General features: G+C 40.8%; 1 protein-coding gene across 7 annotated transcripts in view; it reads right to left on the bottom strand.

Annotated features, from left to right (window-relative positions):
* The window catches only part of LOC133415452 (trinucleotide repeat-containing gene 6A protein-like), a 69,311-nt gene extending 44,025 nt beyond the window's left edge, over nt 1–25,286 (bottom strand). For 5 of the 7 annotated variants that reach the window (XM_061701532.1, XM_061701531.1, XM_061701536.1 and 2 more), the window contains exons 1-2: nt 25,057–25,286; nt 23,573–23,622 (exon numbers count right to left, since the gene is read on the bottom strand). The gene's annotated coding sequence lies outside the window, so the exon portion shown is untranslated. Of the gene's footprint in view, nt 1–23,572; nt 23,623–23,717; nt 24,384–24,635; nt 25,017–25,056 lie in introns of those variants that run through there. The other 2 variants (XM_061701533.1, XM_061701534.1) reach the window with 2 other exon arrangements.
* Nucleotides 25,287–25,851: the final 565 nt, after the last annotated feature.

Below are 25,851 nucleotides of genomic sequence, written 5' to 3'. Positions count from 1 at the left end.
CCTGATGACGCAAGTGGGTTGGTTCATATGCTTTCTGGCGCGAGTCGGCCCTCCCCCACTATACAAGTACTGAGCATTGTCTGTGCCTATTCGCCGCAACTGCAAGTTACATAGTTGGGCTGCACAATTAATTGAATTTTAATCGTAATCATGATTTTGGCTGCCACAATTAAATGAGCCTGATTGTCGGCGATTTTCTACCTTTAAAATGCGGGCTGTCTCTCGGCTGACCTGGGAACGCCTCGGGATCCCCCCGGAAGAGATGGATGAAGTGGCTGGGGAAAGGGAAGTCTGGGCGTCCCTGCTAAAGCTACTGCCCCCGCGACCCGACCTCGGATAAGCGGCAGAAGATGGATGGATGGATGGAAAATGCGGGCACTGCTGCATATGAAAAGTGCTTCAAATGCAGCAGTGCCTGCAACCTAGTCAGCCAGCCACCAGGTGGCGAACACATGGTTAAAGCTTCATTGAGCGCAGGCTACACGCTGCAGGGCCATCTTAAAAATAAAAGCCTAAAATGCCATTGATGTCCAATGTAGTAATATATGAAGCTTGTATTTTAAAGTTGGCACTCTCAGACTGTTGATGGAGAGACGGCGTGTCACGGTAAGACACTACCAACAATCGTTGTAGCAGCTGCCTTGATTTCTTTTTGGGTTGCCTGACTGTAGTGAAAAACGGCGTGAGTAAATCGAGAGGGAAATCACAACTGTTGAGTTCTTTGGAGTTTGTGACCGTGCACGACTGACCAATGGTCAAGCAGAACAACGGAGACATACCCATCCTTGACAATTCACTATACAGACGGGGATTTTCAAATGTCAGTGCTTGCAGCCTGTTATTGCCTTTTAGGCATAACCTGCATTTGCTTCCATTAAATTGAGGTTCGTAATGGCACTTTGTAATAGCACATTTATTCAGTTAGCACTTGCTAAAGTATGTTTTTGGGTACATAAATTTTTATTATCATCTATCATTTCTTATTATTTAAAGAATAATTTGGAACTGAAAACGTTACCTATTGTTTGTTGAAAAGTAGTGCAATAAAAAAAGATTTTTCCCTAACGAGGCATAATCGTGATTAATAATCGCAATTACATTATTGATCAAAATAATCGTGATTATTTTTTTTTTTCTCATAATCGTGCAGCCTTGTTATATAGAAATAACTTTGCCGAATTACACCACTCCATCGTGCAGTTGGCCATCAAGCTATGCCTACAACCCGAAAAATGCATGTTTCCTTAAGTGTTTCTGCTTTTGTTTTAGTGTTTCCTGAAATGTTTGTGTATTGTTGATTTGTTTTCTGAAATGTTAGTGTTTTGTTCATTTGTTTTCTGAAATGTTAGTGTTTCGTGTTTTGTTCATTTGTTTTCTGAAACGTTAGTGTTTCGTGTTTTGTTTTTGTGTTTTCTGAAATGCTAGTGTTTCACAATTTGTTATTGCTTTGCACTTCCAGGCCACCGTAATAATGTGCACCATTGACTTTTGACACTTATTTTTTTGGGGGGGGGGGGAAATGCGCATTATACACGAGAAATTACGAGAGCTACTGGTCTGGCATTCACACTACAGGATTATTTACCTATTGTTTTTTTGTGGTTTTGACCATTGGCAACTGCGCATGAAACTTTACACTAGGGATGCACCGATGCCCTTATTGCTGCCGATACTATACAGGAATGGTTTGCATAAAAATGCTCCCATACTGTACGCATCAATACCACATCACCAGCCTTGCATCGACCTTTCGGGTAGGAGCCATGTCGGTCATGACTGTATGTGTGTCTGTGTGTGCACGCGTATGTGTGCGGGCGTGTGTGTTTGCGGATGTGCGCGCGGAGATACTTTAAGGACACAGCTGGCAACACTTTTAGTCGACTGCAAATTATGCTTTGGAAAATGGATGATAAACTCACCAGGCCCTAACAGATGCGGCCGCCATCGTCACTCGCGGGGTGGCCACCGACCATCGAACGGCAAGTACAGAGTTTCATGAGTCCCGTCACCAGCTTCACTCCACATGCACAGTGTGGTGAGTCGTGTTTCTTCAATGGTCGGGAATAGTTGATAAGGTGTTCATATTCTGTTCTTCTATTTTAACATGTAATGTGCTCCTGAGCGCTTTCGTTAACTGCGAGTCCAAACTGTGATTGTGTCGTCTTTAAACCTTTGCTTTATTTTGCTGACTTATACCAACTTTTTCTGCATCTAGCCATTTTGCAGTTTTCTGTGCGTGTTGTGTAGATGAAACTCTTTTAGGTAACTCATGCACCTCTGTGTCAGTTTCGTTGATTTTCTTTGTTGCTACTTTATTATTCACCCGTTTGTCAAAAGGCTGGCTTGCTGTTCGGTGCAGCCACCATTCTTGTTTACACTAGTAGTCGTGTAATGGCTGCATGAGCTGTGTTTAGCTACACGTAATAAATGAAAGTGAAGTTATTTTTTTCTGTACAGAATTATAATGTGGATTACAAGGGGAATCAACATTTGTTTTGGAATGCTTGCGTTAACACACTCTGTACGACCACAGTGGTAATGATTAGTTTTGTTTGTTTTGTAATATGAGATTTATTCTGTTAGTCTGAAAGTATGCTTTGCAAGCTGCATGCAGAGACACTATAGTCCAAATAATTAAGTACTGGGTTTGCGAGCTGTGCCGCCTCGGTTCAAGCCTTATAAATAGTACGTAAAGCATCAAATGTTGTTTAACATCAACGCTAAACTATATTCATAATGTATCATTTGCCTGTCGATGAAAAAGCATAGCTTGTGACCAGAATGTATGCAAGGTAGATCCCTCGCTCGCCACTTCAAAAATGAATGGAGCCGGCAGCTTCCTTGCAAATATCCAAACTTTCCCTTTAATTCTCACCAGCATCCTCTCTCTTTAGTAACCTGCTTCTTTCTTAACTCTTAATCTATTGTTTTATGGTTTAAGAAATGTGATCAAGTACAATATATTGTATACACAGCATCAAACGCCTATACAGGCTCGCTGTTCAGGATGTCCGTATATTATCCGTATCGCTATTTGGGATGGACATCACGTTCCATCTGTGTAGCCTAGCCTTCCCCGCAATGCAGGAGCCAATCGTGTAGAAGCGGGGCGGGTCTTGCAGAGAAAAGCCGTGGGATTTCCAAGAATGTCTGTGAAATGGGCCCCTCCCTTTGCGGGTGTCCGCAATTGTAATTTGTTTTGTCTTTTTGTAAAAGTGTTTCGTCTTTTGTTTTAGTTTTTCCTGAAATGTTAAGTGTTTCGTGTTTTGTTCTTGTGGTTCATGAAATGTTAGTGTTTCGTTAATTTGTTTTCTGAAATGTTAGGGTTTCGTGTTTTGTTTGTGTTTTCTGAAATGTTAAAGTGGTTTGTGTTTTGTTTTTTCTGAAATGTTAGTGTTTCACAATTTGTTATATTGTTTTGCACTTCCAGGCCACCGTACATTATACATAGGTATAGGGGAAAACAAACAAAAAAAAAACTCACATTTTAGGACTGTATGCCACCATCTAAAGGTTATGAAAAAGCTGTACTTTCATTCCAATGTCACCGCCACCTAGAGGTTATGAGAAAGGTGTACACTTTCATTCTAATATGCCGCCACCTAGAGGTAATGAAAAAGGTGTAGCCTACACTTTCATTCCAATATGACAGGGGTACGTATGACTGCATATACTGTACGTACAGTTGTGCTCATAAGTTTATATACCCTCGCAGAATTTGTGAAATGTTTTTGTTTTGTTTTTTTAAATGACTGCACAACAACCATCATTTATTTCTTTATGGTTATCTTTTGTTTAATGATAATGCTTTTCTGAAACGCTTCACAGTTTAATTTGAATCCAATTAAAATAAAATTGTGTTTCACCTAACCCTTCATGTTTTCTTTACAGAATTGTACCCATGTTTACAAATTCTGCCTGGGTAATCAAACATAAGAGCACAACTGTGTGTTTTCTCATTTACTAAATAAAAGTAAGGCTGTGAATTTCAAAATAAGAGCAAGTAAATAAAAGTATGACATGTTCAAATAAAGTGCTTAATTTCAGAATAATTATTTGAAAAAAATATTTAATGTTTTGATCATATGGGTAGAAGCTAAATCATGCATTGTAAAAATGCATTATACATGGGTAGAAGGGTTTTCCAGAATTTTGAGATAAACTTTGGGGGTGTACATTATGCAAGAGAAATTACGGTACTTTGTAAAGAAAGTTCTACTCATCCTGAGTTGGATACAAATCAGTCCTTTGAGTACCCTTCATTGGCACATATATCGGCTTAGAACAACTTCCGCAGTGGAGTAAATGTACCCTTTTCTGGAGAAGCGTAAAACAAACGGCAGCACTGTGATCTGGTTTTGGCTGTGACAGCGCATCTCCATTTTCATGGCTGACATGACTTTTTTTTTTTTTTTTTTTTTTTTTTTTTTAAACTTCACCTTTGAGAGATGTTTTCAAATGTTTGCATGTTCAGGCCTCCAAACGCAATGCAAACAAATATCTGAAATGTATCTGTAATCTGACAACTCCACATTCAACACCTCTCTTTCCTTCATAAGGCATTTTTGCAGTTCGATCAAATGTAAAATGGTTCCCACAGCTACCCCTGCTCCTTGCAGCCTTGCTTCTTTCCAACCATCAAGTACTTCAGCAGATGGTTCTGGGTTCAACAACAACAGAGTATGGTGGAGGCCTCCTGGAGAGAGAACACCCACACACCCGTACAGACAGCATCTGTTTAAGAATGGGCTGACAATCGCCCATCCCCCGACAACTACAGCTGACAGAGGGAAGGAGGCACCAAGCGGTGCAAAAAATCAACTAGGAATAAGAATAGGGCAGGCAGGCTCGAGGGAAAGGCACACGAGGTCAACATAGCTGCTATTGGAAATGTGTTTTATGGTTTGATTCATCTCATTCTAGAGCCAGGTGGGAAGGAAACAAAACTATCATGGTACCAAACCACAGCTATGAAACGGTTTACACAATTGACCGTGAAAATCTTATTTATTATTCTTGCTATAAACCCAAAGAAAAAAATTTCAACTTTGTCAAGTATTATATTTAAATACATTGTACAGGGCCCATACTTACAATAAAAATCTACAGTTGCTACTAACACAATGCATCCATTTACAACATGCCCAGGAGGCACGTAACCAGACTGATGAACAGGATTTGCAATCCAAAAGTATCTTTTCACTAAAACTGGTCTTTGTTCCGTTTTAAATGCATGAAAATATCTGGACAGTTTACTCCACTATTCAGCACATACTTTGCTCTCCATTGTGACAGAGAAAATGGGATGAAGGCGATGAGGAACAGCAGAAAGATCAAAGAACAACACTGTTCTAAAAGGTCAAAACCAAAGTTATTCACGTTCAGCATAATTCATACAATTTAACCAAGTATTAACAATATCCCACAAAAGAATAAAACAAATGAGGCAAAAATCTCACCAACGTCTGTACGGTGAGTTTCTCATAAATGGATGAATGCAGCTCATTGCATTGTGCTCCAAATGTGTCAGCTAATGTTGGTGCTCAACAGCTGAGAGGAAGGTTGTGTTTATTACCTCTAAATAATACATTTTAATTGTAAGCGCCTTTCGAGTCCCCAAGGACACCGTACAGACAATAAAACGGTAAAAACAGAATTATACAGAGAAAATACAACAACAAAAAAATACAGGGCAGTGCAATTAGAGTTAGGAGGCCATCTTGAACAGATGGTAGGGCTGGGCAATTATGGGGAAAAATGATTCTTTTGACTGATATTGAAATCAAGATTAATAAACAATTATTCATTTCAAAAGTTTCCATTGAACTACCAAAATTAAACTTTAAATATAACTTAAAATAACTTTAAAACAAATTAGTAAAATAATATGTAAAAATATAAAATAAAAACCATGTATAAAAAAATAAATACAGCCATGGCTAAAAACATTGGCACGCCTGGGTGAATGAATTGTCGATGATATATTTTTGTCAAAAAAATAAAATAAAAAAATCCTCTCAGTAGTCCAGTATTTAGCAAATAATAATAAAGTTGGTAATCCTAACTGACCTAAAACAAGAAATTTGTCTGACTTCATTTCATACAAAGCCATGACTGTCTACTGTTGCTGTGTGCGGCTTACTCTCAAGGCTTCTCTATACTCGTGCGGATGGCGACCGCGCTGACGTCACTGCGGTTGTCCCTCACGTAGTTTGCCTTTATACTCGCGCAACCCACGCACGCTGTTTTGAAAGTGTACTGCAGTTCTCCACCAAGTCAGGGGTGTCGCTATGGCTGGTGTTGGATAGGACATCACAGGGTGGAGTTTCCGCTGCATTCTTTTGGCCATTTCCGGTAGCCATTTTTACTTTACTTTCAGTAACAAGGAACAAAGAAATGGCAAACAATGCCAACCGCGACAGAACAAATGGACCAAGATGACCAGCTGATAAGTTTAATTATTCTGCAAAATCGATCGAGAAGGCAGCGACGTAGATGGTATGTAGAGCCAAGGGCACGCTGGTAACGTCATCACAGCATGTGACTAAAACGAACCAATCATGAGAGATTTCATTTCTGTGGGGCCAATTATATATTACTCGTGCACTCACTGTAGTAGTCTCGCCAAGCTGGACTATTTGCATATCTGTTGACCAATACTGGCAACTCATGCCAGAGTAGCATCTGCTCCATTTGCACAATCAACATTGTACCAGATTATCGCACTACTCGTCACTTTAAACCGCATACACTCCTTGAAGTCTCGGCGCCCTTTGCACAATGGTCATTGCACCGGACTATTGCAATATTAGTCATTCGAACTGCTCTAAGTGCTAGACGACACTGCATCTTTTGCACAATTGCCCAAAAAAAAAAAAAAGTACCGGCATTACCAGACAACTAGCAACCCTTTATTGCTCAGTGACTGTTTTTTTTGTCAATGTCTTTATGTCACAAACGTGTTCTCTGTCAACTCCAACTACCGGAGACAAATTCCTTGTGTTTTTTTGGATATACTTGGCAAATAAAGATGATTCTGAGATTATCTCCGCGACGTTCGACGCGCGCTAACTATTTCTGTCAGGTCCGCGGCAAGCAATGCAGAGGTGCTGTGCGAGGCAATTTCGTCAGTCACGTGACGCAATGCGGGCGTTGTCGGCCACGGGAGTATAAAGAGGCATTTAGGGGCAGTGTGGTGCGATGCTTGCATGGAGCTACTCTTGCGGGGGGAGGGGACTAGAAAAAAGTTAAGAGTAGAAAAGTGAACTCACGGTATAAAGTTGATAAACTTGTTTTTCACAGATTAGGAAGAATATATGCCCATGAGTATTGTTATATTACCCGTCTGTATGTGTTACTGGGGCGTTTGCATATTTATAGTCATATTTGAAGGTTATTTTGAAGGTAAATCCCTAGCCCGTCAATAGGGGTTTCCACTGACTGTTAGTATAAGCTGACGATTTCTAAAACTAATGGAATTTCTCATGAATAATGCGCACCCATGTATATAAACCCAAAGTTGAGCTCAGAATTCTGGAAAACCCTTCTACTCATGTATAAAGCATGATTTTGCTTCTACCCATATGATCAAAACAGAGTATCTGTAATTTTTTTTTCAAAAGAATTATTCTGAAGTTAGAAATAATCATTAACTTAGAATTTTATGGCTGGAACACGTTCCAAAAAAGCTGGGACAGGTGGCACAAAAAGACTGAGAAAGTTGAGGAATGCTCATAAAACACCTGTTTGGAACATCCCACAGGTGAACAGGCTAATTGGGAACAGGTGGATGCAATGATTGGGTATAAAACGAGCTTCCGTGAATTTCTCAGTCATTTACAAACAAAGATGGGGCGAGGTTCACCTCTTTGTGAACAGGTGCGTGAGAAAATAGTCATACAGTTTAAGGACAATGTTCCTCAACGTACAATTGCAAGGAATCATCTACGGTCCATAAAATCAAAAGGTTCAGTGAATCTGGAGAAATCACTGCATGTAAGCGGCAAGGCTTAAAACCAACATTGAATGCCCGTGACCTTCGATCCCTCCAGCGGCACTGCATCAATAACCGACATCACCGACAAGGATATCACCACATGGGATCAGGAACACTTCAGAAAACCAATGTCAGTAAATACAGTTCGGCGCCACATCCGTAAGTGCAACTTGAAACTCTATGCAAAGCAAAACCCATTTATCAACAACACCCAGAAATTCTGCCGGCTTCTCTGTGCCCGAGCTCATCCAAGATGGACTGATGCAAAGTGGAAAAGTTTTCTGTGGTCCGACGAATCCACAGTTCAAATTGTTTTTGGAAATTGTGGATGATGTGTCCTCCGGGCCAAAGAGGAAAAGAATTATCCGGACTGTAATGGACGCAAAGTTCAAAACCCAGTATCTGTGATGGTATGGGGCTGTGTGAGTACCAATGGCATGGGTAACTTACACATCTGTGAAGGCACCATTAATGCTGAAAGGTACATACAGGTTTTGGAGAAACATATGCTGCCATCCTAGCAGTCTTTTTTATGGACGCCCCTGCTTATTTCAGCAAGACAATGCCAAACCACATTCTGTACGTGCTACAACAGCATGGCTTCATAGTAAAAGAGTGTGGGTACTTGACTGGCCTGCCTGCAGTCCAGACCTGTCTCCAATTGAAAATGGGTGGCGCATTATGAGCCGTAAAAAATACGACAACGCAGACCCCGGACTGTTGAACAGTTGAAACTGTACATTAAGCACGAATGGGAAAGAATTCCAGCCACAAAGCTTCAACAATGTGTGTCCTCAGTTCCTAAATGTTTATTGAATGTTGTTAAAAGAAAAGGTGATGTAACACAGTGGTAAACATGACCCTGTCCCATCTTTTTTTGGAATGTGTTGCAGCCATAAAATTCAAAGTTAATGATTATTTGCTAAAAAAACAAACAATCAGTTTTAACTTTGTAGTGTATTCAATTAAATATAGGTTGAACAAGATTTGCAAATCATTGTATTAGTTTTTTATTTGTTTAACACAGCGTCCCAACTTCATTGGAATTGGGGTTGTATAAAATGGGTACAATTCTTTAAAGAAAATATGAAGGACCAGACAAACCACGTGTAATTTCATTTTAATGGGATTAAAATTAAATTGTCAAGCAATGCAGCCCTACGGGGGGCACAAGTCAGTGCAAACTGTAGGCCGGTCCCAAGCCCGGATAAATGCAGAGGGTTGCGTCAGGAAAAGCATCCGGCATAAAACTTTGCCAAACAAATATGAGCGTTCATCCAAAGAATTCCATCCTGGATCGGTCGTGGCCCGGGTTAACAACGTCCGCCACCGGCACAGTCAACCTGCAGGGCGCCGTTGGAAATTCAGCTACTGTGGGTCGAAGTCAAAGAAGAGGTGGAAAGCGGGTTCTTCGGCAGAAAGAGAAGAGGAAAGCACAGAGCCTAGAACTGAATGTGGGGACTTTAAATGTTGGGAATATGACAGGAAAATCTCAGGAGTTGGTTGACATGATGATTAGGAGAACAGTTGATATATTGTGTCTCCAGGAGACCAGGTGGAAAGGCAGTAATGCTAGAAGTTTGGGGGCAGGGTTTAAATTATTTTACCATGGTGAAGATGGGAAGAGAAATGGAGTCGGGGTTATTTTAAAGGAAGAGTTGGCTAAGAATGTCTTGGAGGTGAAAAGAGTATCAGATCGAGTGATGAGGCTGAAACTTGAAATTGAGGGTGTTATGTGTAATGTGATTAGTGGCTATGCCCCACAGGTACGATGTGACCTTGAGGTGAAAGAAATTCCAGAAGGAGCTAGACGAAGTAGTTCTGAGCATCCCAGACAGAGAGAGAGAGAGTCGTAATTGGTGCAGATTGGAATGGACATGTTGGTGAAGGTAACAGGGGTGATGAAGAAGTGATGGGTAAGTACGGCATCCAGGAAAGGAACTTGGAGGGACAGATGGTGGTAGACTTTGCAACAAGGATGCAAATGGCTGTAGTGAACACTTTTTTCAAGAAGAGGCACGGACATAGGGTGACCTACAAGAGCGGAGGTAGAAGCACGCAGGTGGATTACATCTTGTGCAGACGATATAATCTGAAGGAGGTTACCAACTGTAAGGTAGTGGTCGGGAGAGTGTGGCTAGACAGCATAGGATGGTGGTGTGTAAGATGACTCTGGTGGTGGGGAGGAAGATTAGGAAGACAAAGGCAGAAGAGAACCATGTGGTGGAAGCTGAGACAGGACGAGTGTTGTGCAGCTTTTCGGGAAGAGGTGAGACAGGCTCTCGGTGGACGGGAGGAGCTCCCAGAAGACTGGACCACTGCAGCCAAGGTGATCAGAGATGCAGGCAGGACAGTACTTGGTGTATCTTCTGGCAAGAAAGGAGAGAAGGAGACTTGGTGGAACCCCACAGTATAGGAAATCATACAAGGAAAAAGGTTAGCTAAGAAGAAGTGGGACACAGAGGACCGAGGAGAGGCGAAAGGAATACATTGAGATGCGACACAGGGCAAAGGCCAAACAATAGGCATATGACTACATGTATGGCAGGTTGGACACTAAAGATTGAGTAAATTATCTATACAGGCTGGCCAGACAGCGGGATAGCGAATGGAAGGATGTGCAGCAGGTTAGGGTGATTCAGGATAGAGATGGAAATGTTGACTGGTGCCAGTAGTGTGCTAGCTAGATGGAAAGAATACTTTGAGGAGTTGATGAATGAGGAAAATGAGAGAGAAGAGGCAGGTGTGGTGGACCAGGAAGTGGCAATGATTAGTAAGGGGGAAGTTAGAAAGGCATTAAAGTGGATGAAAAATGGAAAGGCAGTTGGTCCTGATGACATTCCTGTGGAGGGAGGAGAGGTGGCTGTGGAGTTTTTGACCAGCTTGTTCAATTAGAATTCTAGTGCGTGAGAAGATGCCTGAGGAATGGAGGAAAAGTGTACTGGTGCCCATTTTTAAGAACAAAGGTGATGTGCAGAGCTGTGGGAACTATAGAGGAATAAAGTTGATGAGCCACACAATGAAGTGATGGGAAAGAGTAGTGGAGGCTAGTCTCAGGACAGAAGTGAGTATTTGCGAGCAACAGTGCGGTTTCATGCCTAGAAAGAGTATTACAGATGCATTATTTCCCTTGAGGATGTTGATGTAAAAGTACAGAGAAGGTCAGAAGGAGCTTCATTGTGTCTTTGTAGACCTAGAGAAAGCCTATGACAGAGTACCCAGAGAGGAACTGTGGTACTGCATGCGGAAGTCTGGGGTGGCAGAGAAGTATGTTAGAATAATACAGGACATGTACGAGGGCAGCAGAAAAGTGGTGAAGTGTGCTGTCGGTGTGACAGACGAATTTAAGGTGGAGGTGGGACTGCATCAGGGATCAGCCCTGAGCCCCTTCCTTTTTGCAGTGGTGATGGATAGGCTGACAGATGAGTTTAGACTGGAATCCCTGTGGACCATGATGTTTGCAGATGACATTGTGATCTGCAATGAAAGCAGGGAGAGGAACAGTTAGAAAGATGGAGGCATGCAACGGAAAGAAGAGGAATGAAGATTAGCCGATGTAAAACAGAATATATGTGCATGAATGAGAGGGGTGGTGGGGGAAGAGTGAGGCTACAGGGACAAGAGATAGCAAGGGTGGAGGACTTTAAATACTTGGGGTCAACCGTCCAGCGCAATGGTGAGTGTGGTCAGGAAGTGAAGAAACGGGTCCAAGCAGGTTGGAACGGGTGGAGGAAGGTGTCAGGTCTGTTATGTGACAGAAGAGTCTCTGCTAGGATGAAGGGCAAAGTTTATAAAACAGTGGTGAGGCCAGCCATGATGTACGGATTAGAGACAGGGGCACTGAAGAGACAACAGGAAGCAGAGCTGGAGGTGGCGGAAATGAAGATGTTGAGGTTCGCTCTCGGAGTGACCACGTTGGATAAAATTAGAAATTAGCTCATCAGAGGGACAACCAAGGTTCTATGTTTTGGAGACAAAGTGAGAGAGAGAAGACTTCGATGGTTTGGACAGATCCAGAGGAGAAATAGTGAGTATATTGGTAGAAGGATGATGAAGATGGAGCTGCCAGGCAAGAGAGCTAGAGGAAGACCAAAGAGAAGGTTGATGGATGTCGTGAGGGAAGACATGATGGCAGTTGGTGTTCAAGAGGAGGATGCAGGCTTACATGGAAAAGGATGACGCGCTGTGGCGACCCCTAACGGGACAAGCCGAAAGGAAAAGAAGAAGAAAATTAAACTGTCAAGCATTTCAGAAAAGCATTATCATTAAACAAAACATAACCGTAACGAAATTAATGATGGTTGTTGTTCAGTCATATTAAAAAAAAACAATATTTCACAAATTCTGCCAGGGTATGTAAACTCATGAGCACAACTGCAGTCATACGTACCCCTGTCATATTGGAATGAAAGTGTACACCTCTCTCATAACCTCTAGGTGGCGGTAGCATATTGGAATGAAAGTGTACAGCTTTTTCAAAAGCAAAGCAAAGCAAATTTATACAGCGCATTTCATTCACAACTCAATGTGCTTTACATGATTAAGAGCATTTAAAAACAAAGACAAAACACAGCTTATAAACATTTAAAACAGAGAACAAAAATTAAATAAAAATAAAATTAAAACGTCATACAGTGCAAGAAATATTTAAAAGGGGGAATGCTCTAAAAAGCATGGGAGAGTTTTTAACCTGGACTTAAAAACATGCACACTTGGGGCTGATGTCACTTGTTGGCAATTTATTTCATTTGTGCGCAGCATAATAGCTAAATGCTGCATCACCATGTTTGCTTTGGACTCTGTGCTCCACTATTTGACCTGAGTCTGTTGATCTCAGAGCCCTACTGGATTTATATTCCATTACCATTTCATTCATGTATTCAGGTCTAAAACAGTTTAGTGATTTATAGACCAGTAGCAGAACTTTAAAATCTATTCTAAAGCTGACTGGAAGCCAGTGTAAAGACTTTAGACCTCTAGATGGCATCATACATTTATAAAATTAAGTTTTTTTTCCTCCCCAATAGCTATGTATAATGCGCACTATTGAGTTGACAATTATTTTTTTGGGGGGGGGTGCATTATACACGAGAAATTATGGTATATGACAATTCATCAAATAAACACTGAAGTTCATTCATCTTTGTGAATGCGCTCTATAGCTCCAGCTGGCCAGTGGTTTAATCTGCATACACTGGAAGAAGAGAGCCACGGGAGATCACTTCATAAAATTCAGTTGTGACAATGAGGTGAAATACAGCTTTGTAAACGTGACTTTTTAATATCGACTTGTGACTGAAATACAGTCACCTCCAAAAATTATTGGAACGGCAAGGTCAATTCCTTTATTTTTGTTGTATAGGGAAGACATTTGGGTTTCAGATCAAACAAACATGAGAAAAGTTCAGAATTCCAGCTTTTATTTCATGGTATTTACATTTAGATGTTAAACAACTCAGGACAGAGCACCTTTTGTTTGAACCAAACCCACTTCAAGTGACCAAAATCATTGGAACATGTGACTGATGGATATTTCCAGTTGCTCAGGTGTTGCCTTTTAGATTGATTGCTTCAACAGATAGCGCTTGTGTTTGGCTTTGGGTTTCACCTGTGAAAACTGCATTTGCTGTTAAGCAAACATGACGACCAGAGAGCTGTCTCTAGGAGAAAAGCAAACCATTTTGAAGCTGGGAGAAGAGGGAAAATCAATCAGAGCTATTGAACTAACATTGGGCATAGCCAATACAACAATTTGGAATGTCCTGAAAAAGAAAAACTACTGGTGTACTGAGCAACAGACATTGAACAGGTCGGCCAACGGTATCAACAGCAGTTGATGACAGAAACATTGTGAGAAATATCATGAAATTAAAGCTGGAATTCTTAACTTTTGTCTCTTTTGATCTGAAACCCCAATGTCTAGAGTTTTCAACAAAAACAATGGAATTGACCTTGCCGTTCCAATACTTTTGGAGGGGAATGTATTAACCCCCCACCCAAAAATAAATAAAAATAATGCCGAGGCTGCCACAACAAGCAATATCCACGAGACAGTGACATTTGTGTCTGACAACGCCTGCTGACAAAAGCTATTAACGATAGTACACGCAATTATGGACTATTTTGGGTTTACGACTTGGTAGAAATCAAGACATCTCATGCTGTAAGACTTCCTCAGTCGTAAAACCCAGTAGGAGTATGTTTTTTCGGACAGTATTGAGTCATGCAAGGAAGTCAAGTTTAAAAGGGGATCGTCTATTGATTCTATTTGTAGCCTGGAGGAAGTGTTAATCCTCATACCAAATGCAAGCTGTGCACCCAAACATGACCCATAGACATCAAAGGCTGCCTAGAAACACTCAAAGATTTCTCCCTGCTGGACGAACAAAAGCCGGGGATGGTCGCGTGGCTAATTTGCATACAGCACACAATATAATTTGCATCAGTATGTTCTCATAGCGGCTTAACACTGGAACCCATTTTTCAGTAATGCCATCACTCAAAGGGATGAAGTAAATTATCTTATCTAGAGAGGAGGCGTTGTATGGGTGATATACTGGGTTTCCCCACCAGTCTCGTCACCACTCAGTTGGGTTGTTTAAGGTCATACTAACGTAGAACTTTTGGTTGGAAAAGAGAACATTTACTGCTTGCAAGAGGAGAACTGTGCAATCTGCCAAAAAACACAGCCTGTACACTTAAAGACTGATGGCAACAGTTTTGACTGTGGTATGATTTATTCCGCAGATATTTAATCTCAATAGAAAATTTAGTCTACGATGTTCAAGTACTTTTTGACTAGTGTAGAGGTGGGCAAACTTTTGGGCTCAGGTGCCACTTAAAATTTGACAGGCGGTGCAAGCCAGGACCAGATGCGTAGATATAAAAAATAAACAAACAAAAAGACATTGTATTGTTAATACTTAGATTTACTTTTAATGGGAACAATGTTGTTTTGTTGATCACCTTTTTTGCCAGTGCATTAAAGTCTGGTGTTAGTTTTGTTGTGGGAATTCTCAGAACACATCTGAGGTGTTCATCACTCAGCTGGTATCTGTAGGATGTTTTGTTGGTGTTTCTCACACTAAAAGGTCTGTTCACACACATACGTAGAGCCAAACACCACCAGCATCCTCTGTGCCAATCTTCTGGATTTTTGGAAATTTGTCTACGCTTAATGAAGCATAAAACTCATCCAGTTTGAGAGTTGAACTTGTCTTTTAAGACTATCACATTAGAGATCAATCAGTTCCATCTCCAGCTCCCATGGCGCTGTTTCAGGGTCTTGTGTGACTGAATCTTGGATGGTAGTTTGTCAGATAAATGTGTTTTCCTGTGCCTGCAAGCTTGATTTTAACCGCTGAACCGTAGACATCAATTCCTGCGTTAATTGGCTGCTAGCATAATTAGCATTCTTGGTAGAAAAGGGACAGTTGATGTTACAACGCCAATTCCAATGAAGTTGGACGTGTTAAACAAAAACAGAATACAATAATTTGCAAATCGTGTTCAACATATATTTAATTGTATACACTACAAAGATAAAATATTTCATGTTAAAACTGATAAACTATTGTTTTTAGCAAATAATCATTAACTTTGAATTTTATGGCTGCAACACGTTCCCAAAAAGCTGGGACAGAGTCATGTTTACCACTGTGTTACATCACAAGCTTTGTAGGTGGAATTCTTTCCCATTCTTGCTTGATGTAGAGCTTCATCTGTTCAACAGTCCGGGGTCTCCGTTAACGTATTTTACACTTCATAATGCGCCACACATTTTCAATGGGAGACAGAGCTGGACTGCAAGCAGGCCAGTCCAGTACCCGCACTCTTTTACTACGAAGCCACGCTGTTGTAACACGTGCAGAATGTGGTTTGGCATTGTCTTGCTGAAATAAGCAGGGGCATCCATGAAAAAGACGTTACTTGGATGGCAGCATATGTTTCTCCAAAACCTGTATGTACCTTTCAGCATTAATGGTGCCTTCACAGATGTGTAAATTACCCATGCCATTGGCACTAACACAGCCCCATACCGTCACAGATGCTGGCTTTTGAACTTTGGGTCCATAACAGTACAGATGGTTCTTTTCCACTTTGGCCCGGAGGACACGACATCCACAATTTCCAAAAACAATTTGAAATGTGGACTCGTCGGACCACAGAACACTTTTCCACTTTCATCAGTCCATCTTAGATAAGCTCGGGCCCAGAGAAGCCGGCGGCTTTCTGGGTGTTGTTGATAAATGGCTTTTGGTTTGCATAGTAGAGTTTCAAGTTGCTCTTACGAATGTAGCGCCGAACTGTATTTACTGACATTGGTTTTCTGATGTGTTCCTAAGCCCATGTGGTGATATCCTTTACACATTGATATCAGTTTTTGATGCAGTGCCGCCTGAGGGATCGAAGGTCACGGGCTTTCAATGTTGGTTTTCGGCCTTGCGGCTTACATGCAGTAATTTCTCCAGATTCTCTGAACCTTTTGATATTATGGACCGTAGATGATGAAATCCCTAAATTCCTTGCAATTGTACATTGAGGAACATTGGCCTTAAACTGTTCGACTATTTTCTCACGCACTTGTTCACAAAGAGGTGAACCTCGCCCCATCTTTGCTTGTGAATAACTGAGCAATTCAGGGCAGCTCCTTTTATACCCAATCATGTCACCCACCTGTTCCCAATTGGCCTGTTCACCGGTGGGATGTTCCAAACAGGTGTTTGATGAGCATTCCTCAACTTTCTCAGTCTTTTTTGCCACCTGTCCCAGCTTTTTCAGAACATGTTGCAGCCATAAAATTCTAAGTTAATGATTATTTGCTAAAAACAAAGTTTATCAGTTTAAACATTAAATATATTGTCTTTGTAGTGTATTAAATTCAATATAGGTTGAACATGATTTGCAAATCATTGTATTCTGTTTTTATTTGATTAACACAACATCCCAACTTCATTGGAATTTGGGTTGTATATTCCTCTAAAACCACAATGGTTTCGTAACAAATTAGACAGACTTTGACCGGACTTCAGTGAAAAAGTATTTAGTAGTCCATTCTATATTAAACGCTCAGCACCACTGTTGCCACAGTTACCCTGAAAAAGTAACTTAGTTTCTTTACTGATTACTTGATTTCAAAAGTAACTAAGTTAGAAAAAAAATAACTTTTTAGCTACTTTCAGCAGCTGCCAAGTGGCAGGAATATCACTTATCCACAGTACCAAAAAAAGAAGAAAAAAAAGCATTAGCTTAACTGTACCCATTAGTTGGTAATGGGTTATTAGTTCATCTACATGAACTAATAACTTAAATATTAGTGTTAAATCAGCAAGTGCAGAATTGCCATGACAACACAGTACAGGTAGCATACCATTCTCAGTACACTTCTCTCAAGACTCTTAACTGATAGATAGATGGATGCCAACTGTGGTCTATGAAGGCAATTGTATGTGCGTGTACGTAAACGTGAGTTGCGGTTTGATATTGGGGGCATACAAACACTCACACCATTGCTGCCACCATTGTAATTTTGATGCGAAGAGCGAGAAAAGGTGACAAGATTACGCAACTGTTTACCTAGCAAAGCTGTGGGTGATTGACGGGGGGAGAAGCACTTACTTACGTGACGTCAGCTGAGCAGCGCGTCAAACCAGCTCAAAGTCCGGACTACAATCGAGTTCAAAGTTCTCCCTTTTCATTGTAAATATTTAATATAAGTATTGTAACTCCTTCAGTGAGACAGTCCTTAACCTCCATGACCAATTTATGACCGCACACTTGGGTATGACCCACAATGCATTGCGCACTTAACACGCCAGTAACACTATTATTTATGTGTAAATAAAAAAGTAACAACAATCAAATACTTTTTACAAAAGAAAACAACAAACAGTGTGGCGATAGTGAAATCATGCATTTCTTTGCACTTTTATGGTATTGCACCGTCACTGTGCATTGTAGACTCATCAATCACCTCCCAATCCCTTTCTTCCCCTTAAGAAATCAGCAGACTTTGTGAACAGTCAAATGCTATTGAATGGCTGGAGTGTGAGCTTTCGAGTCACCAGTGACAAATCACGACTTGGTGAGAAACAGTGACTCAAAAGTGACTTCCGTTTCGTTACTCTCCTGAGGAAAGTAACGCTTTACTTTACTTGTTGCCCAAAATAGCAAAGTTTGGGAGTAATCCGTTACGGGAATCACTGCTCAGCACTCACTGTCAACTTTTTTTTCCCTTTGGCCCACTCCTTGTTGAAGAAGGGCTCAGAGCCGTAGCAGAGTAAAAACAGAACAGCCAAAGTCAAGTCAACGTATCACTGTACCTACTGCGCTACCTGGTGGAACCACTGGGCATAACAGGACAACCTAGTGGAACCACTGGGCATTACAGGACAACCTAGTGGAACCATTGGGCATTACAGCACAAGCTGGTCGAATCACTTTGTATTACAGGATAAGGTCAAATGAATTGAGTCATGATTTTGATGATTCTGTACCAATCTTTGGCGGGCCGGATGTGGCCCGCGGGCCGTAGTTTGCCCACCACTGGTCTAGTGTAAGAGTGTTTAAAGACCCAGTAAACTCTTTGTTTTTTTTTTCTAAATACATTAAAATGTTTGACGATAACTGCTGAAGATGTGCATAGACAGAATAATTTGGTACTGAACTGCTGAGATATTGCATTAAAATCTTTTTTGGACAGGGCTAAAACAAGGCCAGGTGACGCAAGCAGGTCTCTGGCATGAGTTGTCCCTCCCCCACCATATAAGTACCAAGCGCCCTTATCACCATCGCAAGACAAAATTCCATTATCACGTATATGTACTTAGTACTGTCGAGTATTCAAATTTAAGTACTCGGTCTCACAAAAAAAAATTGTATTAGTGCAGGCCTACTTGAAACTCAACCAGCCAAGAAGAGATAATGCTCATCTTTGGAGGTTCCTACGGAGCCCCAGACATGACATTGAGGGGGGAAAAAACTATTTAGAGCGCACGAAGTACCACACCGTGCGCACGAAATAGTTATTCTATATGTACGAAGTAGTTGTTTGTGCTCACGAAATAGTTGCAGGGTATGCACGAAGACCATACTGGACAGGAGGGTAAGTAAATCGAGCACACCCTCTTTCGAAGTTGAAAGTCGAGGCACAGATGCAGTTCCGACAAACACAAAGCGTAGTCGACTACTCGCTGTAACAAAGTAGCAAACATAGACCCAATCAAATAACTACTTAACTAATAATAGAATAATAAGATACTGACTAGAACATGATAAGAAAATAAACTTACTCTGAAGTCATCGCATGTGTCTTGCAGTTCCGGCTGCGTCATTTGTAACAAGTCCGTAAAAGTGTGCTCGATTTGGTTATCCTCCAGTCCAGTACGGCGCCACGGCTTCTTCGCGCGCACGCAGTAACTAGTAACATGTGCGCACGAACCAGTATTTTTTTTTTTTTTTTTAAACATGTCATGTCTGGGGCTCCGTAGGTTCCAGTGCAGTTAATATGTAATGAAAAACAAGCGGTATCGGTTCATCCCTACTGCCAAGTAAACTACTTGGGGCGGGGGGAAGGGCTACAGAGATTTAGAATCTGGCCCGAACTTGCACAAGGCAACAACATTTAAACGCTCGCTTGCTGAAGTCTTGTAACCCGGTTAGGTGTGGTTTTACTGCATGCAGGAGGCAACGGTCAGCGAGCAAAGCAGCTCTGTTGCAACACCAAAGGAATTTTAAGCTGTGCAGTATTAAATTCAAAATATGCACGTCACATATGCAAATCTAAATGCATATCAGAATCATCTTTATTTGCCAAGTATGTCCAAAAACACAAGGAATTTGTCTCCGGTAGTTGGAGCCGCTCTAGTACAACAACAGACAGTCAATTGATAGAGAACACTTTGGAGACATAAAGACATTGAGAAAAAAACAGTTACTGAGCAGTCAAGGGTTGCTAGTTATCTGGTAATGCCGGTACTTTTTTCTTTTCTTTTGACAATTATGCAAAAAGATATAGCAAACATTGAAGAAATCAACAAGTCGGACAATTTAGCAACTCAAAAGCGAGAGTAAAGTCAACAATACTCAGTTCCATTCAACATTTTCCAACCATCATCATTCATAAAGAATATGATTCAATTCAAAATACCACCAACTATGAGAAGAATTACATTTTCATGTAATACACCATCTCATCAACTCTTATAACAACCGAACGCACTACTTTAATTACGGTACTGTTCAAAATGGTGATACAGTAGGAGAAGTACTGTAGGACACCCATGAAGCCTTGTGATTGGTTGTGATTGTCTTGTAAATACATTTATGAGAGAGAAAGTTCACACTCGTTTTGTAGATGCAAATAAGTGTTACCTCAATTACCATTAAGTCCAAAACCAATTCACTGCTGGATGGTATGGGTGTCCCGCCCGATGTCATAAAAAAAAAAAAAAATGTTTGGATCGGACTGGATCTCAAAGCTCCGATTTTACCAATCTTGTACAAGCAGTCCATTCCATGCTCCACTCCAGCACTTCTGTCCAGCAGTGCCCGACAGCATGCAGAAGCCACGTGATCACAACAACAGGTTGCTATGGTGCTAACATAGTTGCAAGGAGTAAGAGTGAATGTTGCTTAAAGTTGCTCATTGACACTCCAGTTGAAACTCACTATAAAACTAAACTCACAAAGGAATTACACCTATTGAATGTTCAAATACATCACATACTTAATTTCTGTCTTCATTTGTATTCACAAAAATCATTAGCTAAAGAGCTAACAACCAATGAATGAAAACCGCCATTGACGAGTTAATGAAAATTAGCTTCAAACTCACTGCACATCTCTTAAAATAATGAATATTGTTACACAAACATTGTATAAATGCATACAAACAGCCACTATAACAATACTCTATGGCATATATTCAAACTCTGTGAAAAACAAGTTATAATAAAAATATTTGACTGACTTCTACTTTGTTATATATATATACTTTGTTGTCTACTTTGTTTCTCATTGCGTGCATATTGGATGAACTGATTTTGACAATTGTGCGACTGTTAAATAACTGTAAAAATGTATAAGATTGAAAGAATTTAATCAATGTCAAAGAATCTTGAAATTTTATTGATTAGATAACCTTTCCGTTTTTTTTTTTTTTTTTTTTTTTTAAATTTAAGAAATCCAAGCAAATCATAACTTGATCAAATTCCCAGACTGCATTTGACTTCCACTTTAACATTTCACAACATTAGCAACAACAAAGAACCGACTAGGTCTTGTGGGTTGATGCACATTCAGATTAAAAACATCTCGTTCGGGAAATTGCACATGCAGGTAATATAGTAGCTGCCCTTTTCAAGCTCCGTGTGGCTCCATGTGGACAAGGTGTACAGAGACAATGAGCTCAACACAAACATCTCTGCGCACACACACACAAAACATCAGGACGTTGGCTTCTCATTGAGCGATTTAAAACAGCAAAGCTTACTCAGCACAATCCAGCCGAGACCAAACCAGACCCTACAATTCAATTCAAACGGAACTGCATGTGCTTGCATAAGCGTCAGCTGCCCATCCACTGCCCCCCCACCCCCCATGTTAGTGCACACAAACAGCTACAAATCTGATTTGTAGGTTTGCAAGCAGCAATGAACCCCTTTGAGGAATCATCAAAATGATAAATCAAACTCATCATGCTACACGCACATTAGATGGTAGAGGAAAAAAGGTTTTACAATTTAGCGTTGTCCATTTTTCTCGCATACCTGCCTCTAATTAAGATTCACTTGGGCAAATTATCTCGTTGGAGATCCTCAGGGAGTCATGGAATTCCCCCCAAAATGGCTGCTTCAAACTAAATTGTTGACTTCCTATCACTTTTGGGCATGGGTTGGCGAGACATTTTTATATGTCCTGTTATGAAAGACTTGATCAGTGGAACTGGTATCAGGGGAAAAATTTCTTCCCTAACTTTCCAGGGGGGCGTTTCTGGATTAGTTTTAGAGGGTTGTGTTTGGTACCCTTAAAAGACATTTATTTTCATCAGGAAATGCACTTGCAAAATTGGGTTTTTGGGTATATCGGAGCCCCCCAAAAGGTGATTTTTCAGAATCAGAAGACTGTGCACAGCAAGAGGGCTCCATCCACCCTTGTGTTTGGACCCTGAAAATTGTCTTTGGTATGCCACAAATGGGGAACCTTTGGGCTGTGGACAATATACTATCTGTGAAAAAAAGAGCACCCGCCCAAAATCCCTTCACCGTTAATGAATGTGGATAACAACAAATATTAATAAACATATGTAGAATGTGGCGCTCCCAAGAGATTAAGATAATCGCTTGCCACCATGGGTTCGAGTCACCAACCGGCGGAAGAATGTGTGTGTGTGTGGGTTGGTTGTTACTTTTTAACATTTTATTTTTGTTTTTTTAAGTTATATATAAAGATGAGTTTTGGTAGTTGAATAAATACTAAGTTTTGAAATCAATGATTAATTAATTGACGATTAATCGTGATTTAAATATCAATCAAAACATGTTTTTACCATAATCACCCAGGCTTACTCCGTGTTACTGCACCGTTTGTGTTCAAATATCCATTGCTTAAAGCGTTATAACATCTCCACATAGATGTTATTTGTTAGCCAGTCTATGGCATTTTACATTGTGTTAACATTAAGATAGCAAACTTTAAAAGTTAACAGAATAATCTTTATTTGCCAAGTATGTCAAAAACAAGGAATTTGTCTCCGGTAGTTGGAGCTGCTCTAGTACGACAACAGACAGCCATTGGACAGAAAATACTTTTGCGACATAAAAACATAAATCACAGTACGGAGAGTCACTGAGCAATGAAAGGTTACCAGTAATGTGGTAATGCTGATAATTTTCTTTTTTTTTTTTTTTGGAGAATTGTGCAAATGATGCAGGGTGCTCTCGCAATTTAGAGCACTTTGAAATGACTAAAAGAGCAATAGTCTGGTACAATGCACATTATGCAAATGGCGCAGACTTGAAGAAATGTAAGCAGTTTAAAGTGACTAGTAGTGTGATAATCTGGAACAGTGTCAATTGTGAAAATGGTGCATATACTTCTCAAGCACATGAGTGGTCAGTACTGGTCAACAACAGATTTGCAGAGTGGCGAGACTACTGCAGTGAGTGCACGAATAATGCATTTTTTAAAAACGCACAAAGTTATAATTATCCTTGTTTTATGTTTAGTTTGACAGTAAACCTTAGCTGGAAGTGGCATTAAACAGCTTGGAGCCTCTTTTTTGAAGAATTGTTTGCAGAATCTGCCTAACTGCTGCTCGTAAAGTGAGTTGAGTTCATTGCCACCATACAGCGCTTATATCTCAAATTTTTGCTTACAAACCAAAATAAATCAATGGTCAAACGACGGCTCACATGTCGAAAAACTGTCACTCACTGTTATAGAATTTAGACTGTAAACTTAGGTCAGTGCTTCCGATCGGGTTTAGGCCAGCACAGAAGGCCTCGCTGGGCCTTACCAACCACCACTGTATGCATGTATGTATATATATATATGTGCTCATGGTTACTCACACACCTGTTAAGATGCTTCAGTTTCTTTGGCGGCAAAAGCTTCCAATTCCGAATCTATACAAAAACAAAATACAAACACAAATAAGAGGGTCAATATCTCAAAATGTTTGCATGTCCATCCATCCATTTTCTGAGCCGCCTATCCTCACAAGGGTCGCTGGAGTGCTGGAGCTTATCCCAGCTATCATCAGGCAGGAGCTAATCTTAATACAACCACCAAGATTGTATTGGCTTGCAATGGGTGTTGACTGAGAATGATGTAAGACAAACGGCCCAAAACAAAACTGACACTCGTCCGCAATTATTAGTAATTACAGTCTGTTAACAATGCCAAATATGCTGGAAAACAAGTTGCTCTACACAACAGGAAGAAAACCGAAGCAAGCCACTGTCTTTTATGTTCAGGCCCAAAGAGCCGCGTGTGTGTGAGTGTCTGGGTAGTGCAGCAAGAGAAAGGCAAGAGCGAGCGAGTGCGTTTAGGTCAGACTTGCAGCTCAGGTCCTGATCGGCCATTATCTCCTCAGCTGTTTGTTGGCCCACTCACATCTTTAACCAACATGGCTCCTCTCGACTCGACTGGTATTTTTCCAGCGCGACAAACCCTAACAAAAGCCTTTTCGAGAATCTGCGCCAAAACGTATTATCTGCCGCGACCTCGTCTGACCTGCTTAATAAAGTCTTAAGTATACCAGCGCAAAAGCAATGCGATGTAGTGTAGTGTTTACTGTTACGAACCAGCTGATGGGTGCCTCTTTGCCGACAGAGGGTGTTATAATCGCTCTCGATCTAAAACGAAACTGCACAACTATCCCCTCGCCAAATTACATTTGCACTGCACCGCATTGGAAGGTAAGTGTACAAAACCACAACCAATCACACGTAAGTACTTTCGGAAGCTAATGTGAAAGCCGGGCACACGGTTTGCACGACCGCCGACAATCTGCGTCGTTAAATTAGCATTGCGGCTAACGCTAACAGTAGCTGCAAGCTAATGTTACGAAGCGGCAAGCGGTCGTGTTAAGATACACAAATGTGGATGAAACGCACTGCCAGGCGTTTTTACTCACCAAATTGTCATTCAAAAGAGCAATGTGGAGTACATAAGAATATTATCAGTAAAATAAAAAATATCGCTTATAAGCTAAGGTTAACCAATGACGGTGACTACTGTAGTTAGCTATCTTCCCTATAAATACAAATGGAAGCTGCCCCAGTGTTGGAATTAAAAGTCAATGTCCGTAAATGCATGCACTATTTTTTTTCATGCAAAAAAAAAAAAAAAAATGCTTACAAACGGCCCGCTCGCCTTAACTAGCGAGTTAGCCTAGCTCGGACAACTAAAACAACAGCGGCGGCTGAATTTAGCTCCACCAGTCCCTAACTGTGTCGATGACGCCCGTAGATAAGGTTATCCGAACACGGCATCAAGCAGTTAAAAAAGAAAAAAAACATTTATAAAAAAAAAAAATCAATTTAATAAAGCCTCACCTCATTGAAGAATAAAGTGCAACAGAGTGGAAAAGGAAAGCCGACTGTAAGGCTAAAAATAATTTCTTGAACGCGTTTGCAGCACCTACGAGGGGAGGCATTCGTCCTGCATGATCGCCATTTTCTACTTAACTCGCTGCTGCTGCTGCTGGTAGCTAACCTTTAGCATGTAGCATTTAGCTCCAGAGCTGCTGCCTTCGCCGCTGTGCGCGTGCACGTCTGCGCGGACACCCCTGAGGGACGCAGAAGGGGGGGGCGGAGGGCGGACGCGTATGCGGTGGGGGTGCACAGGAAACACTATCCACTTCCTCTCACTGAATACAGTCACAAGCACACACGAACGGAAGAGTAGAGAAATTAGGAGTAAAACTAATTGCAGGTATTTAAAATTGTTTCGATAAGCATGGTAGATTTTTTTTCTTTTTTTACCTTTATCTGTTTGAACATATTACAAGTCGACAATTTTTTTCGATACATGATACCGTAATAATATATTTGAATCCTTAAAATGAATTTTTTTTTTTTTTTTTAAGCTTTATTTACTCAGGGCAGGTTGGGCGTGATACACAAAGATAATCGGGCTGTTTTGTCGTGATTTTGCCCCTTCCTGACCAATGACGAAAAAACGCCAGACTATTTTATTTTAGTCTCCTATAAAATTATCCTTTCGTCTGAGGTGTGTTAAGAGTACATTTGTCCCGATAATAGGGTCTGAAATGGGTCGGGACGACGATCTTAGATATTGAACGTTCAATATTTACGACCAAAAATCTTAATGTGTGTGGGGAAACCCGA

This window comes from Phycodurus eques, chromosome 16 (genome assembly GCF_024500275.1).
Source record: "Phycodurus eques isolate BA_2022a chromosome 16, UOR_Pequ_1.1, whole genome shotgun sequence".
In the NCBI taxonomy this organism is placed as follows: domain Eukaryota; kingdom Metazoa; phylum Chordata; class Actinopteri; order Syngnathiformes; family Syngnathidae; genus Phycodurus; species Phycodurus eques.
The sequence above is the reverse complement of the archived record's forward strand: the minus strand, read 5'-3'. Positions and strand labels throughout refer to the sequence as shown.